Source organism: Rhinolophus hipposideros, assembly GCF_964194185.1.
Source record: "Rhinolophus hipposideros genome assembly, chromosome: X".
Taxonomy (NCBI): domain Eukaryota; kingdom Metazoa; phylum Chordata; class Mammalia; order Chiroptera; family Rhinolophidae; genus Rhinolophus; species Rhinolophus hipposideros.
This window is the reverse complement of record NC_138046.1, coordinates 55,342,018-55,358,447: the sequence shown is the minus strand read 5'-3', so window position 1 is coordinate 55,358,447 and position 16,430 is coordinate 55,342,018.

Sequence of the window (16,430 nt, the reverse complement as noted above, 5' to 3'; positions counted from 1 at the left end):
GTCTCCTTCTGAAGGCAGGGACATAGCAGGTAAGATGAGCAAGGACTCTCTCTGAGCCCCAGCTTCCCCCTTTGTCAAGTGGGGACAAGAATGCTTAAGCCTGAGAATCGCTGTGGACACTTGCTGAGGACCCATGCGTAAACTCATGGCCTTGAGGTTCTAACGGGATCATAATGCTTGCCTGAATACATGCCTCTTCTTCCTTTTCAACTTTGTTGTTAGGGGACAGCTGAGGAAAGGAGAAGCAAAGGCCCTGATGAGCAGCCAATTGTAACATCTGGTTGTTAGGGTCACTAAGCATTTGTATCAGGGTCCTTGTCACTAACCCAGTGCCTAGCCTGTGGTGCCTGGCACATAGTGACACCAGAAATGCATAGTCATTGCTGGCATGTCTCTCCCTGCGCAGCAATTCATGCCGGTGGCTGAACTCCTATCAGGCGTCTGAAGGAGGCAGGTTTTGAACAGTGTCCTGATGGCAGCTGAGGCTTCTACTACAGGTTCAGGGCAGCCATCCTCAAGAGACCCTAACACATTGCATTCCTGGTGAGATCTCACACCTGGCTCAAGTGAGTTCATAGATGTGAACAAAAGCATGTAGAGCAATCGCTCCTGTGAGGGTCACAAACCAGCTTCAAAATAGAGAAACTACTTTGCTGTCTTCTGGGAGGCGAAGTAGAGATCTAGCAAGTGGAATGTCATTCCATTGGAGGCTACAGGCTTTGTAATAGCTCTGAGGCTCATGTTAGAGAAGGATTTTATTTTTATTTTTTTATTTTTGGAAAGTGGGGTGGGTCAGAAAAGCAATGAATTGTCCAGCTGGAGAGGGAAGTTGGTCTTTAACATGCTGTTGCAGTAAATATACCTGTGGTTTAAGCATTCTGATTCCCATTTGACAGAGAGGGAAGCTGGAGCTCAGAGAGACTCCTTGCCGATCTTAATGCCTGAGTCCCTGCTTTAGAAGGAGAATAGCTCCGGGATACCCCTGGAGCAGGACACCATAGTTACTGGGTTGGGCGGGACCACAACGGCTTACCTACAAGATCAGGTATTGAAACCCAAAGCGGAAAAGAGGCAACTTGGATCTGGATCCCTTTGTCTCTCCACAACCCAGGGTGGGACAGCACCCACTGCTGCGACCCACACCCTCAGCTGAGTCCCAAATATCTGCAGGGGGGACCCAGATCTTGTCAGCAGGCCACAGCTGTCTCTGTTAAAATGTCATCACGGGGCCGGCCCGGTGGCTCAGGCTGTTGGAGCTCTATGCTCCTAACTCTGAAGGCTGCCGGTTCGATTCCCACATGGGCCAGTGGGCTCTCAACCACAAGGTTGCCGGTTCAACTCCTCGAGTCCCACAAGGGATGATGGGCTCTGCCCCCTGCAACTAAGATTGAACAAGGCACCTTGAGCTGAGCTGCCCCCAGATGGCTCAGTTGGTGTGAGGGCGGGCTCTCAGCCACAAGGTTGCCAGTTCGATTCCTCGAGTCCCTCAAGGGAAGGTGGGCTCTGCCCCCTGCAACTAAAATTGAACATGGCACCTTGAGCCGATCTGCCGCTGAGCTCCCGGATGGCTCAGTTGGTTGGAGCACGTCCTCTCAACCACAAGGTTGCCGGTTTGACTCCCACAAGGGATGGTGGGCTGTGCCCTCTGCAACTAGCAAAGGCAACTGGACCTGGAGCTGAGCTGCGCCCTCCACAACTAAGACTGAAAGGACAACAACTTGACTTGGAAAAAAGTCCTGGAAGTACACACTGTTCCCCAATAAAAGCCCTTCTTGGCAGGCATCTTATTTCTCAGGGTCCACAGACTTAACAGTCAGGAAAAATGTCAGAGTTCCCTATCACCACTATCATGTGATGTAAAAACTGTACATTAGACAATGCTTCCAGATAACATACTTAACCGTGGCGGAGTTTGGAACAACATTGTAATTTCAGGTGATTTGATTCCATCCTTGGTAATCCCTTGAGATGAACTGAAAAACAAGTAAGATAGAGCCTACCAAAGTGACCATAAAAGTTTCTTTCTAACATACACTAAACATATTTGCAAAATCCTTTTCAATGAAGCAAAAGTATGAGCTATGTGAAAGAAAAATGTGTGCTCCATTTCAAAGCCCATTATCCCCAAAACAGTCTTAACCGTTATCTGACTGTGTCTGTGGAAGGCATTTTACAACTCTGCATTTAATGTACTGTAATTGATCCTACTGCGATATAATCCTGTCTAGATCCAAGCCATTGAATTCCGTCCTGGGTGAAGGAAATCCTCTTCTCTTGATAAAAGAACTGTTTGTCTCCATTTGAAAAATCAGTTCAACATTCTTGATCTACAAGTGAGACAAAAGGAGGTTGTTGAGTTGCCAAGTGTAATTTCAGTGGAAGTGTGGGGGAACACAACCAAAGGGATGGTGTCGTTGGGGCTAATGTCTGTTAACGAACAAAGGGATGGATGGGTGCATGGATTGATGCAGGAAATGTCAAACATGGGCTGGCAATTCGCGGATTTTTATATCATTTGAATAGCAGCGCTCTCCATGCAGAAGACAGAACCTTTGGTGTTGGGTGGCTGAGAGGATGCAGCTTTTCAGGACTCTGCAAGTGATGACTTTGAGATGGGAGGCGTTTCCGGTTTTGAAAACAGGCCTGAGCTTCGTGATTGCCATAGAATCCTGATGTCAATACAGTGACTGTCGCGACCCACACTATGATGAGAGTTGTGGAGGGGGGGTGAGGAGGGCAGCGCAAGGTTAAAAAAGACAGTAGCCATGAATAGAGTTTAAGCGGGGCCAAGGGACCTGCAGTCTCAAAGACTGGACTCCTAATCGGGCCTACGCATTAGCTTTTATTTGTTAGGTGGGCAAGTAAAGGAGATAAAGCTTGTCAATCTCAAGATCTGTGAATCCTATACATCATAATAGGAAACTGATTCAAGCCAATCACCCTTGCCTGCAGGCAGCTGAACCCTAAGTCTCAGGATGTTTGTACTTCCCCAATGGACAAAACCTACATGCATATGAATAGATGGAGAGCACATCATTGAATCACTTAACTTGCAGGTTGTGGGAAGGAATGCAGCCACAGAGGCAGAGGCTCTCCTTAGCCGGGAGGGGGAGGAAGGTGGGGGGACTGTGCCCACCTCTATGAACCCCGTGGGTTTTCCTGTTGGTCCCCACTCCACTGTGCCTGGCTTGAGTTGCCCCCCCAAGGGGAATCTTCCTTGTCATTGGCTGATCAGCCATTTTACTGGGGCCAAACAGGGAGACATAAGGTGCAAGCACAAAGGTAAAGCAAAGTCCCTGAAAGGATCCGTCTCACAGACTCTCCTTTCTTTAGGGACAGGTACAGGGAGACAGACGGGTAGGCTGCTGTGTGGCAACAGTTGACGACTGTGACAACATTTTAATAGAAACGGACCTGGCCTGTTGACAAGATCTGTGTCCCTCCTGCAGGTGTTTGGGACTCAGCTGACAGTGTGGGTCTCAGCAGTGGGTGCTGAACCACCTGAGGCGTGGGGAGACAAAGGGATCCAGATCCAAATCACCTCTTTCCTGTTTGGGGTTCGAAGCCCCGGCTGTCTTGTAGGCAAAGCAGTGGTGGTCCTGTCTGGCCCCAGTGAGTGTGGTGTCCTGGAGCTTCTCTCCTTCTAAAGGCAGGGACATGGGAGGTAAGACAGGCAACGATTCTCTCTGAACCCCAGCTTGCCCCTCTGTCAAGTGGGGATAAGAATGCTTAAGCCATAGGATTGCTGTGGACACGCGCTGATGACTCATGAATATATGGCACAGCCCTGTAGTTCTCAGACATCATGATGCCTGTGTGAATTCATGCTTCTTCTTCTCCTTCTTCTTCTTCTTCTTCTTCTTCTTCTTCTTCTTCTTCTTCTTCTTCTTCTTCTTCTTCTTCTTCTTCTTCTTCTTCTTTCTTCTCCTCCTCCTCCTCCTCCTCCTCCTCCTCCTCCTCCTCCTCTTCCTCTTCCTCTTCCTCTTCCTCTTCCTCTTCCTCTTCCTCTTCCTCTTCCTCTTCTTCTTCTTCTTCTTCTTCTTCTTCTTCTTCTTCTTCTTCTTCTTCTTCTTCTTCAGTTTTCTTGTTAGGAGACAGCCAAGGAAAGAAGAAAAGGTCCTGGTGAGAAGCCGATTGTATCATCTGGTTGTTAACAACAGTAAATATTTGTGTCAGTGTCATTGTCACTAACCCAGTGCCTAACCTGTGGTGCTGGACACATAGTGACACCAGAAAAGCATAGTGATTGCTGGATCTGTCTCTCCCCGTGCAGCTTCTCATGCCGGTGGATGAGCTCATATCAGGTGTCTGAGGGAGGCAGGTTCTGAGCATCAGTTTCCTGAAGGCAGCTGAGGCTTCTACTACAAGTTCAAGGGCAGCCTTCCTCTGGAAACCCAATATGACACAACCCTGTTGAGATCTGACACTTGGCTCAAGTGACTTCATGGATTTGAACAAAAGCATGTAGTGGAATCGCTCCTGGGAGGGTCACAAACCAGCCTCAAAGTAGAGAAGTTACTTTGATCTCATCCTGGGGGAAGAGGCTTAGCAGCGGAATGTGATTCCATCAGAGGCTACACGCTTTGTAATAGCCCTGGGGCTCATCTTCTTTTTTGTGGTGGAGGGGGTACGAAAAAGCAATGAATTGTCAAGTTGGAGAAGGAAGTTGGTCTTTAACGTGCGTTTGCAAGAAATATACCCAAATCGTTCAAACCGTGTAAGTAATGATCAGCAATCCCCTTGTATCTCGCCTATGGTTTTGCAAATAGGCAGTTATTAGATCTTTCTAGCAATTTGACATTGTAATGTAGATTCCTCCCTGGTGACCTCATTTTCCCCCCGTTATATAATGAAATATTTTAGAGAGGCAGAAATTTTCCAAGTGTCAGTTTAAAATGTCAATTACTATAACTTAATATTAAAAAAAATATTTGTTACCCTCGAGTTTGCCCTATTATGATACTCAGCCACATTTTCCCAAATAACCAGCAACTCCTGTTAAATATCATTATGAATATTTTCCTAGGATATAGTGTTTTTATTTCTGTACTTCAGAAAGACATGGATATCAGCTCTCCTTGAATATTGGGATATATTTCTGGGGTGGCCGGTTTTCCCAGTGGTTAGAGCACAGTGCTCATAACACCCGGGTGGCTGGTTGGATTCCCACATGGGCCAGTGAGATGCACCCTCCATAACTAGACTGAAAACAATGACTTGACCTGGAGCTGATGGGTCCTGGAAAAACACACTGCTCCACATTTTCCCGAATATAAATAAGTAAGTAAATAAATAAATACATAAATAAATAATATTTGGACATATTTAATTGCAAATTATTATAGCTATTTTGGTTATATGTCGTGTGGAGCAATTTGATAAGGCATAGTGGGGATGTGTTAATAATACAAGAGCATAATCGTGGGAATTGTTCACCTGATTAATTTAACTGTATCACAGAATTGTCATTATACAAGTATATTTCCAATACTTTATTCAGGTATGGTTGTTATACAATACATTGTGCATATTTGAAATATGCGTTCTAATAAATTTATACATATATATATATATATATATATATATATATATATTTATAGCTAAGAAATGTGTACATGTTTTAAGAAAGGAAAAAAACTATTAATTTTGACACTCGATATATACTGACAACAAACGATGAATACAAGTCACATTTGACTTCTGCAATTACGAGAAGTACTCAAAGTGGTTATCATCAGCGTCCAGACTATTCTGATTGCAGTGAACTACTGCTTGAGCAACGTTGACCAAAGTGTCCACTTGCATACATTTTTTTCACAGGCCCGGTGTGTGTGTGTGTGTGTGTGTGTGTGTGTGTGTGTGATTCCAATACTACAATCAAGATAATGAACACATCCATCACCTCAAGAATCCTTCTTTGTGTCCCTTTGTAATACCCCCATGTACCTCTCCCGCCTACCCCTCCACGTCATCCTAACCCACTCCCAGGGACCCAGTGATCGTTTGTCATGGTAGCATAGTTTTCTCGACCCATAATTGTATGGGCATGGACACATACCATGTATGTTCTTTTATGCCTGTCTTCTTTATTTCAATCTAATTATTTCTAGATTGATCCATTTGTTGCATGTATGAATAGTTCCTTGTTTTTATTGTTGACTCATATTCCACTTTATGGATATACCACAATTTCTTCTATCCATTCATTTGGCAATGGACATGTGGATTGTTTCCAACTTGGGGCTCTTGTAAAATAAAGCTGCTGTGAACATTTGTGTATAAGATTTTGCTTAGACATGTGCTTTCTTTCTCTCAGGAGAATACTTAGGAGTGCAATGGCTGGGTCATATAGTATTTCTAATATTACTATCATAAGAAACTGATGAACTGTTTTCCAGATATGGCCACACCGTTTTTGTTTGCCACCAGCAGTGTTTGAGAGTTCCATCCTCCACATCCTTGCCAAGACTTGGTATGGTCAGTCTTTGCAATTTTGGCCATTCTCGGAGGGCTGTAGTGGTATTACATGCCCTAATGACTAATGATGTTAAGCATCTTTTCACGTGCTTATTTGAAATTTGTATGTTTTCTTTGGTGAACTCTCTGTTCAAATCTTTGTCCACTTATTTGTTGAAGTGTCTGTTTTCTTCTTACTGACCTACTGGAGACTTTTTATTCTGGATACAAGTCCTTGATCAGATATGATTTGCAGATATTTGCTCTCAGTCAGTGGCGTGTGTTTTCTTTCTTACAACAGAGTCTTTGGAAGAACAGACATTTTTAATGTTGAGGAAGTCTAGTTTATTAGCCTCTTCATTCATGGTTTTGATTTTGCTTTTAGTATCATATCTAAGCAATCTTCATCTAACCTGAGGTCATAAAAATTTTCTCCTGTGTTTTATATATTTCAGAAGTTTACAGTCTTAGCATTCATGTTTAGGTCTCTGATTCATTTTGAGTTGACTTTTGTACTATATGATAATACGATATGACTTTTATACGATATGACTTTTATACGATAGGATATGATAGATAGATCACAGTTTATGTCTGTGCTTATCGATGTTTGTTCCCTTGTCCCAGCACCATTGATAAAAAGACTGTCCTTTCTCCACTGAATTGCCTTTGTAGCCTTGTCAAAAGTCATTTCTCCATATACGTATAGGTCTATTTCTGGACTCTTTGTTTCTTTGATATGCATTTCTACCTTCATCCCAACACCACACTGTCTTATTTACTATAGATTTATAGTCAGTAGGTAGTGCTTATCTTGCAACTTTGTTCGTCTTTTTCAAAGTCGTGTCTCATAGCCTAGGCTCTCTGCATTTCCACATGACTCTTAGAATAAGTCTGTCAAATTCTTTTAAAAAGTGTATGCTAGCAGAAGGCAAGAAGACATATGAAGAAATGCTCAACCTCACTAACCATCAGAGAAATGCAAATAAAAACCACAATGAGATACCACCTCACCCCAGTCAAAATGGCTATCATCAATAAATCAACAAACAACAAATGCTGGCGCAGATGTGGAGAAAAGGGAACGCTAGTGCACTGTTGGTGGGATTGCAGATTAGTGCAGCCACTATGGAAAACAGTATGGAGGTATCTCAGGAATCTGAAAATGGAACTACCCTATGATCCACTAATTCCACTCCTAGGCATCTACCCGGAGAAATCCAAAACTCCAATTCAAAAATCTGTATGCACTCCTATGTTTATTGCAGCACTTTACACAATAGCCAAGATATGGAAACAACCGAAATGCCCATCGGTAGATGACTGGGTTAAGAGGCTTTGGTACATTTATACCATGGAGTATTACGCAGCCATAATGAAGAAAGAAATCTTATCATTTGCAACAACATGGATGGATCTAGAGAACATTATGTTAAGTGAAATAAGTCAGAAAGAGAAAGACAAGTACCATATGATCTCACTTATATGCGGAATCTAAAGAAAAGAATAAGTGAATGAACTAATCGGAAACAGTTTGGGGGACAAAAAGGAAAAAAACTAGAGTTGTTAGATGGGCGGGGGGAGGGGATAAGGGGAAAGGTGAAGGGATTAGGAAACAGCTGGTAACCACAAGATGGCCTCAGGGTTTTTGAAAATTAATTTGGGGAACGTATTCAATAATGTTGTAAAGATTTTGTTGGGTATCCGATGGACATGCGTCCTATTTGGGAGACCACCTCAGGGATACTGTGGATGCCTGATCATGGCATTGTACACCAGAAGGTAAACAATAATGAATGCCAACTATAATTTTATATATATATATAATGTGATGGCTCGGTGCGAGGTCAGAGGGATAGTGGATGGGGGGAGGGGAGTTCACAGTGTGAGGGATATAAATGATGAACGTCTAAGTATTACCTTGTCTTGTACACCTGAAACTAACATTGTTTTTTAAAAAGTGTATGCTAGGATTTTTACTGGGATTGCATTGAGTGTATAGATCAATATGGGGAGAACAAGCATCATCTTAACCATATCGAGTCTTCTGACAAATGAAAGTGAATGTCTCTCCGTTTATTTGGACCTTCTTTAATTTCTCTCTGCAATGTTTTGCAGTGTTCAGAGCACAGCCCTTGTACTTCTGTGGACATACGTGTGCTACATACATTATTACCTCTGTGTAGTTCATACATTTTGATGCATTGTCATTGTGACTAATTTTATTACAATATGCAGGTAGTATATTTTGACTGAAGTGTCAGAAACGAAGTGTTGCTGGGATATCTTTTTGGTCAAAAGCACAGGTTACTCTAGGATGGAAAAGATACTTGATGTTTAATATGTGTATTAGCCAGGGTTCTCCTGAGAAACAGAGCCTAAAGGATATATATTTGTGTATATATATTTGTATGTGTATATATTTGTATATGTATATATATTTGTATATATTTATTTTATTTATTTATTTATTTATTTATTTATTTATTATTTATTGGGGTGACATTGGTCAATAAAACTACACAGACTTCAAGTGTACAATTCTATAATACATCATCTATATATTGCATTGTGTGTTCACCACCCAGAGTCAGTTCTCTTTCCATCACTATACAAGGTCTGACAATTGAATTTGCGAACTCATCCTAGAAAATGTGCTACATACTTCATTGCTGAATATCACTACGGTCACCTTCGAAGTGCCCCTCTTGGGAAGCTATGGACCAAGCCAGCGCCTAGTCCACCGTTCAAAGCAATTTTGCATCTCTTTCTGAATTCGCCATCAGAGCTGTCATTATATTATCCCTGATGTCCTGAATGTCATCAAGATATCTTCCTTTCAATGTTTCCTTTATCTTTGGGTAAAGAAAGACGTCATTGGGAGCCAGATTGGGTGAGTAGGGAGGGTGTTCCAATACAGTTATTTGTTTACTGGCAAAAAACTCCCTCACAGACAGTGCCGTGTGAGCTGGTGCACTGTTGTGTTGCAGGAGCCATGAATTGTTGGAGAAAAGTTCAGGTCATTTTTGTATAACTTTTTTTTTAAGTTTAATTTTCTTTATTTTATATATTTTTTAAGGTATAGACCAATGATAAGAAACAGACTGAGCAAAATGAGCCCAAATCTGGGGGCTGTCTTTATCTTTAAAATCAAAGCCGTTTTCAGAGGAAAAAGGTCCAGAGTGAGCAGTTGAGAGAATAAATGGCTTCTATATCAATTAGGAAATTAATAGGCTTACCACGTCAGGATCACCCACAGTTTTACCCCCTGTGATTGGAACAGCTTGGGAGCCACTGGGAACTTCAGGCACAACAGTGATGACAGCCATTGGGGGGGAGGGAGCTGGCCCTTGCTCCCTTCAGAACAAGGGGTACTCTCTCCTGTAGTGCCCTTTAGTCTGTATAGAGAGCATGGCTGTTTTGGAGGATTAGGAATCCAGTGATCTGGGCTTGTATATCCAGAGTAGGCTCTTTTATCTGGCGCTTTCTCTCTGGGGCATTTGGGGTGTCCTGAGGTGGCTTCAGCCCTGGGTTGTCTGTAACTGTGGCCAAAAGTCTGGCCTGTCTCTGGTCTTATGCTCTGGTCTCACTGTTCCCTTATTCCTCGTTCTTCTGTCTTGATTGTTAAAGACATTTAAACAAATTCCTGGCCTTTTTTTAGGATCTGAGCCTCTTAATCAGGGATAACAGTGAGTCAGAACCATTAGAATTCCTCGCCAGTTAGGGAAAAACATTAGGCTAAGTTTCCTTATATTGGCCTATAGCTGATACTGAGGAAAGCACATGAACTTTAGCAGTTTTACAATATAAAAGTTTACTTAACTATTAGCAAAACTTAGTTTCTAGATTTAATTTTTGAGTAACCAAGGACCTGATTGAGAAACTATAAAACAGAGAAAATTATTCTGGTGACGTATATACTGACAACCAAAAGCAAGCAATTAGCACTTCCACTGGCAAACCCAGGAATATATTTGGCAACCTTTAAAAGCAAAGACTTTAGTAATAAAATATAAGATATATTTATTAACAGATCTTAATTTGTCTCTTAACATTTGTGTGACAAGAAGTTAGAAATACATGAATTTATGATGTACCTAATAATTAACATCTCAGTATTTTGTTATTTTGAAATACCTAGATATTTAAGCTATTTTGTTGACAGATTCTGTGACAGAGATATTATGACTTTAGTATTTTGGGACTCCAATCTAAAGGCTATTTCCCTTATAATGAATCTCACTGTGGGTGGTCGCTGTAGGACTTAGAGTAGAGGCTTAAGGGCACTGGCTTGAGAATTAGCCCTTTGGCTTTCAAAAGCGCCATTTTTTTCCCTTCATTTACCTCAGCCTCATGTATTCCTGTTTATAGGTGGATTAGGAGATGGGTGTTTGTTGAAGGGTCCTCCTCAAGAGAGGAGGATACCGCTGGAGTTCTCTTGGAGGAGTGCCTTTAGGAGGGGGTCTCCCTAGGGAGAGTCTCCTTAGAAGGAGTTCCCTTAAGAGGAGTCCCCTTAAAAAGGGACTCATTAGGGGAAGAGAGGCAAGAGATCACAGCCAAAAGAGCCGGTCAACTTTACATTTTTTACAGATATCTGGGTTGTCCCTCAGGGCAAAAAAAGCCTGAACATATGGAACTTCTAACCATTTGCCCTCCTGTCTGCACAACAGGTCTAGTTGCATGATAGCATTATAATTAATACTTCCCTCAGAAGTCCAAGTCTCCCCGTCTTCTAATGGGTATTTAGGCTAAACCTCTGAACAAAATAAAATCAGGTGCTGTTTCTTCAAAGTCTGAGGGTCAAATTTGTCCCAATATTTCAAGATGCAGTTCAGGGGGATGTATGCGCCTGAGGGCTGATTGCCCATCTGAAAGGGAGGAAGAAGAGAAAGGCATACCTTCACAATTCTTCTCCCACAATCTGCTCTGAGGCGTCCCCCAGACGCGTGGGCCACGGACACTGAGCGACCGGTTCCGAGGCGGGTGGGGAGACACGGCGTGCCAGAATTATTCGCACTTACCTGGGCGGCCTGGCCCATGCCTCTGGGTGGGTGCCTACCCTGGCCCCCCACCTGAATGTTCAGCGTTGGCCTACAGGCCTATAAAATCTGTGGCCTACGATGGGATACTTTAGAGTAGCGGGTGTATACTGCGACTCTGGGCATCACAGAAATTGATTGCACGATTAATATAATAGTAGCCTTCTAAATAAAGGCATTTAAGGACAGAGTACATACTCAAGGCTTGTAGCTTGGGTATGTAGCCTGTGCAAAAAGGCAAGAGGACATTTTGATTCCCAATGGGTAAGAGAGTGCAAAAAGAGGAAACAGAAGCCCCAAAAGGCTTCAGATAAAGTTTCCTCCTTAAGGTAAAGTGAGTCTGGAATATGTTAGTCCTCCTTAAGAACTCTGCCTGACAGTGGCTGAGGTGGCCTGGTGGGTGGTGCTCCGCAGGAGCTGAGCTTTTGTGGCCTTTCCTCCTCTGGGCTGTTGCTGCAGCCCTGCTGAGCTGGGGGCGGAACCAGGCTGCAGAGAAGCTGCTGGCAGTCCCCAGAATATAGTGAGATCACGGAAAAACTGGGGATGATTTGAGAGGGAACTTTAAATGCCAGTAAATCATATCCTGAGTGACAAGAGAAGTCCTATAGAGGCAGAGGTTCATGTTCTTACCTTAAGAGGTCTTGAGGTCGGCAGGGAGTGTTGAGAAGGTCCCGCAGGGAAGAGAACCTAGACCAGCATCTCAAAAGTTGAGGTGAGACAGTGACGGGATGAAAGAACAGCAAAGATAAAGGAGTCGTCTTGCTGGCACCCTTACGGGCAGTCGGGCTGGGAGAGAAATTTGCCGTAGAGTGGCCAGGGACAAAATTCCCTCAGTTGTCCGCAAAGGCCCACAGTCCTGGCGACGGGCCAGTATTCAGTCTCCTCGTGGAAAGAGAGCTGAGAAAGAGTAGGGAGGCGGAGTGAGCCTCCAAACGGCCTCCTTACGGGCAGCTGGGCTGAGGGAAGACTCATGGAGCCTCTGCCCGCAAACGCTGCCAAGGGCCATTCACCTCAACTGTGAGCCTTTGGGCTTTACTCCATCCAAGAGAGAAAGCAAGAGAGAAGGCGGTTAGACTGTGGCCGACATTCCGCCGGCTCAGTGCGGGAAGGGATCAACCAGAGCCCTCCTGCAAGATCTGCCCTCCGAGTCTTGAGAGTAGCAGCCGCGCTTTTTGCATTTAAATGGCTGACCAATGGAGGCCTACTGTTTTCATGATAGAGTAAAGGAGACAAAAAAAAATGATGAAGGCCCATAGAGTGGGCAAGTAGAATGGCACAGATAATATTTACCTCTCCTTCAATCCCAAGCAAGCCCCCAAATGATGTAGGTGATGTTGGATCTGTCAACAGTTTCTGGGTGTGGGCCTGGATCTTGTCTCCTGAAACCCAAGAATAGAAACACGGACCAGGGAGAGGCAAAAAGTTTTAAAAGGAGGATAGTTTATTAGAGGCAGGAGATGAGGTTGCAGCTCCTGAGCTGGCGGGGGGGTCCCGAATGACTGGTGCCCCTGTATAACTTTTTCATGCAGCCTTTTCAGCACTTCCAAATAGTAAACTTGGTTAACGGTGTGTCCACTTGGTGCAAATTCATAATGCATCATCCCTCTGATATCAAAAAAGGTTAACAACATCGTTTTGACTCTTGATTTGGACTGACGGAACTTTTTCGGTTGTGGAGAATTGGCTGACTTCCATTGTACACTTTGATGCTTTGCTTCAGGTTTGAGTTTGTACACCCATGTTTCATCACCAGTGACAACATGGCCCAATACATTGTCTTGCCTCTCCGAAAAATCTTGGCTAACTTTGACTCTCCTTTGCTTTCGTTCATCAGTGAACTCCTTCGGGACCATTTTTGCACACACCTTTCTCATGCCTACATTTTCAGTTAAGATTTTCCTGTTTTTTCTATCAATGTTTCCTTGGTCTGCTATACTTCTCACAGTCAGCTGATGAGTTTTTCACACAATTCTATGAATTTTTGAAATATTTTCATCAGTTCTGCTCATTGCTGGCTGCCCTGACCTCTCTTCATCAGTGACACGTTCTCTCCCCTCAGAAAAACGTTTAATCTATTTGTACACCGCCGTTTTCTTCATGGCATTATCCCCATAAACTTGGACTAACATATCCCTGATTTCACTTCCATTCTTGCGAAGTTTAACAAGAAATTTAATGTTTGTTCGTTGCTCTAATTTAAGCTCAGACATTCTCGCGACAGCACACAAAGACACGCGACAACAATAATAAATGCCACTCAGCAAGACACCGCCACACGTCGGCAGGAACACAGCTGTGAGACACTGAGATATCAAGGCTGTGAAACCTTACCGAGCTGCTAGTACAGTGCTGCCAATGTAAGCGCACAGTGGCAAGTTCATGAACTTAATTGTCACACCTAGTATATTTGACCCCCCTTTACCCTCTTCTACATGTTTATATATAGATAGAGATTTATGTTAGTGAATTGACTCGTGAGATTATGGAGGCTTGGTTAGTCCAAAATTTGATGGTGGAGGCCTACAGGCAGGAGACTCAGGAAAGAGTTACCTTTGGAGTCTGAAGGCAGTCTGCTGATGACCCACAAAGGGCTGATGCTTTAGATAAAGTCCAAAATGCTGTCTCCTGGCAGAATTCCCTGAGGCTCAGGGGAGTCCAGCACTTTGTTCTATTCAGGCCTTCAACTATTTAGATGAGGCCCACCCACATTATGGGAGGATGAGGCTTTATTCAGTCCACCATTTAAATGTATATCTCATTCAAAAGCAGTCTCACAGAAACATCCACAGTAATGTTTGATCAAATATCTGGGCACTGTGGCTCTGCCATGTGGACAAAATCTACCAACACGATATTCATTTTGCTTAGATTTCCATATCAGCTTTTAGATATTACTGGCCAGGTACTGAAACCAAGGAGAAAAATGTTCCAGAGAAACTTTGACAGGTCATCTCTAGAAAATCAGTCTCTGAAATGAAATAATTTAGTAGCATTTAACTTTATTAGTGTGGCTTTAATTGAATTGTGGAATTTTTTTCTTTATGCTCAAACACAACCGCCTCGATGATCCTGGTTTCTTGGATGGCAAGGAAAAGAGGGAGACAGTGTGTATGAATATACGTGTGTGTGTGTGTGTGTGTGTGTGTGTGTGTGTCTGTCTGTCTGTCTGTCTGTGAGGTAAATCTGTGAGGAATATTTATCATGAGGGATATTTGAGGTTAACTACTGTGTGTTTCGTCAGCTCTGCTTATTTCCTAGCACACATTAGAAAACTATTCAGGATGGTTGCTCTTTGCTTTTTCCCAGCTTTCCTTGGCCAGCATGGGTACCGTGGTGACTCGGTGACTGCTGTGGGGTTTTGGTACAGACTGAAAATTCGTTCATGATTCTTGCCTGAATAACTCATTACTATGATACTTGTTAACTGTTGCTTTTGTAAATCTGTCATTCCATCTAGATTTATAAATTGACGTTCCCGCTCTCCTCATCAATTATTAATGTAGTCATGTATTTATTGATATTAGCATGCTCATAGATTCCTGCTTCTCTCAAAGGGTTACCGTCTGGCAGCATGATTACTGATGCTCACATTGTCACAGAATTGGCCAGTATGAGCCCCATCAAGTTGGCTTCTGTGCCCATTTGACGCCTCCCTGGAATTCTCTGAGTGTGTACTCTACTCTGTGAGCCTTAGTATCTTCCCATGAGTAGAAAGGAAGTAATGATGTCCACCTTCCAGTATTGCTTTGAAAACTTAAAGAGAAAATACTTGTGAAAAAAGGCAAGCTACAGCATGTGGCATCCAATAGGCCCTCAAAATGGTAGTTGCCCATTCTTATTTTTCCTCCTGCATTCTGTCAAAGTGATGCCTGAGAAATTAAAATATTAATAATAGCATGACTTGGAATCCTTGTGAGGAGCTCAGAGAGTCGGGAAGGCGGACCGCCTGGGCCCGGAGACTGGAAAGGCAAGTGGGGGTGTTGTGGGGGCGGGAGATGCCCCACCCCCCACCCCGACCAGCTTACAACCGGCGCCCAGCGCCTGTCAGCCTGGCAGCCTGGCGAGGAGGCCAATGCAGCCACCAGGTCGGAGCCGGTCCCCGAGAGAGGTGCGCAGTGCCGCGGGTCGCCTGGGAGGAGGCTGCGCGGGAGGAGGTGGAACCGCTGCGCGGAGGCCGCCAGGGCACTTGCGCGGAGGGTGTGGCTGCGACTGGCGCCAGCCGGGCCCAGGGCCCAGGGCCCAGGGGTGGCCTCACATGCCCCCTGGGCTCCTGGGGAAGCGATGCACGCAGGCCTCTCCACAGCCAGCTTTCCCGGAGATGACTGTGGGGGAGGCTGCTGCTGCGGGAGAAACGGGGGAGACGGAACTGGGCTGGGGGGCGCCGGGGCGGGGGCGTTGGCTACTCCGGGCCCTGATTCTGGAAAGGGCCTGCTGGTCCCCGAGGCCTGGGGGCTGTCCCTTCCCACAGGGGCTTCCTTGATGCCAAGGTCTCTGCTGTGTGCCCAGTGGGCTGGGGGGCATCTATCTGCTGCGGAGCTGCTTGAGAGAAAGTTGGAGCAGGGAAATAGCGTGCGTTTCTGGAGGTGTGTGGGGGTGGGGGGTGGGCAGCCGCCAGTGACCGGAGACCCCAATTGGGGTGGGTGACTGTGACCAGAGAGGGTCAGGCATCCAGGAATAAATCCCAAAAGTTCCATCTGTTCCAGTTCCAGGTACTAGGCACTTCCCTTGGCTTCCGCCCTTACCTCCAGCCTTAACTGGGGGTAGGAAAAGGGGCTCGGAGGCGAGGGTGAGACGGAAGTCACAGTTACAAGTACCACTGCACAACCTGTTTTCTAGAATATGCGGGCGCCCTTCCCCAGATTTATGCCGCCCAAGGCAAAGGGGTGTGGTGCACCTAGTGGTGAATCCTCAGAATTGAAGACGGGAGCGATGGGA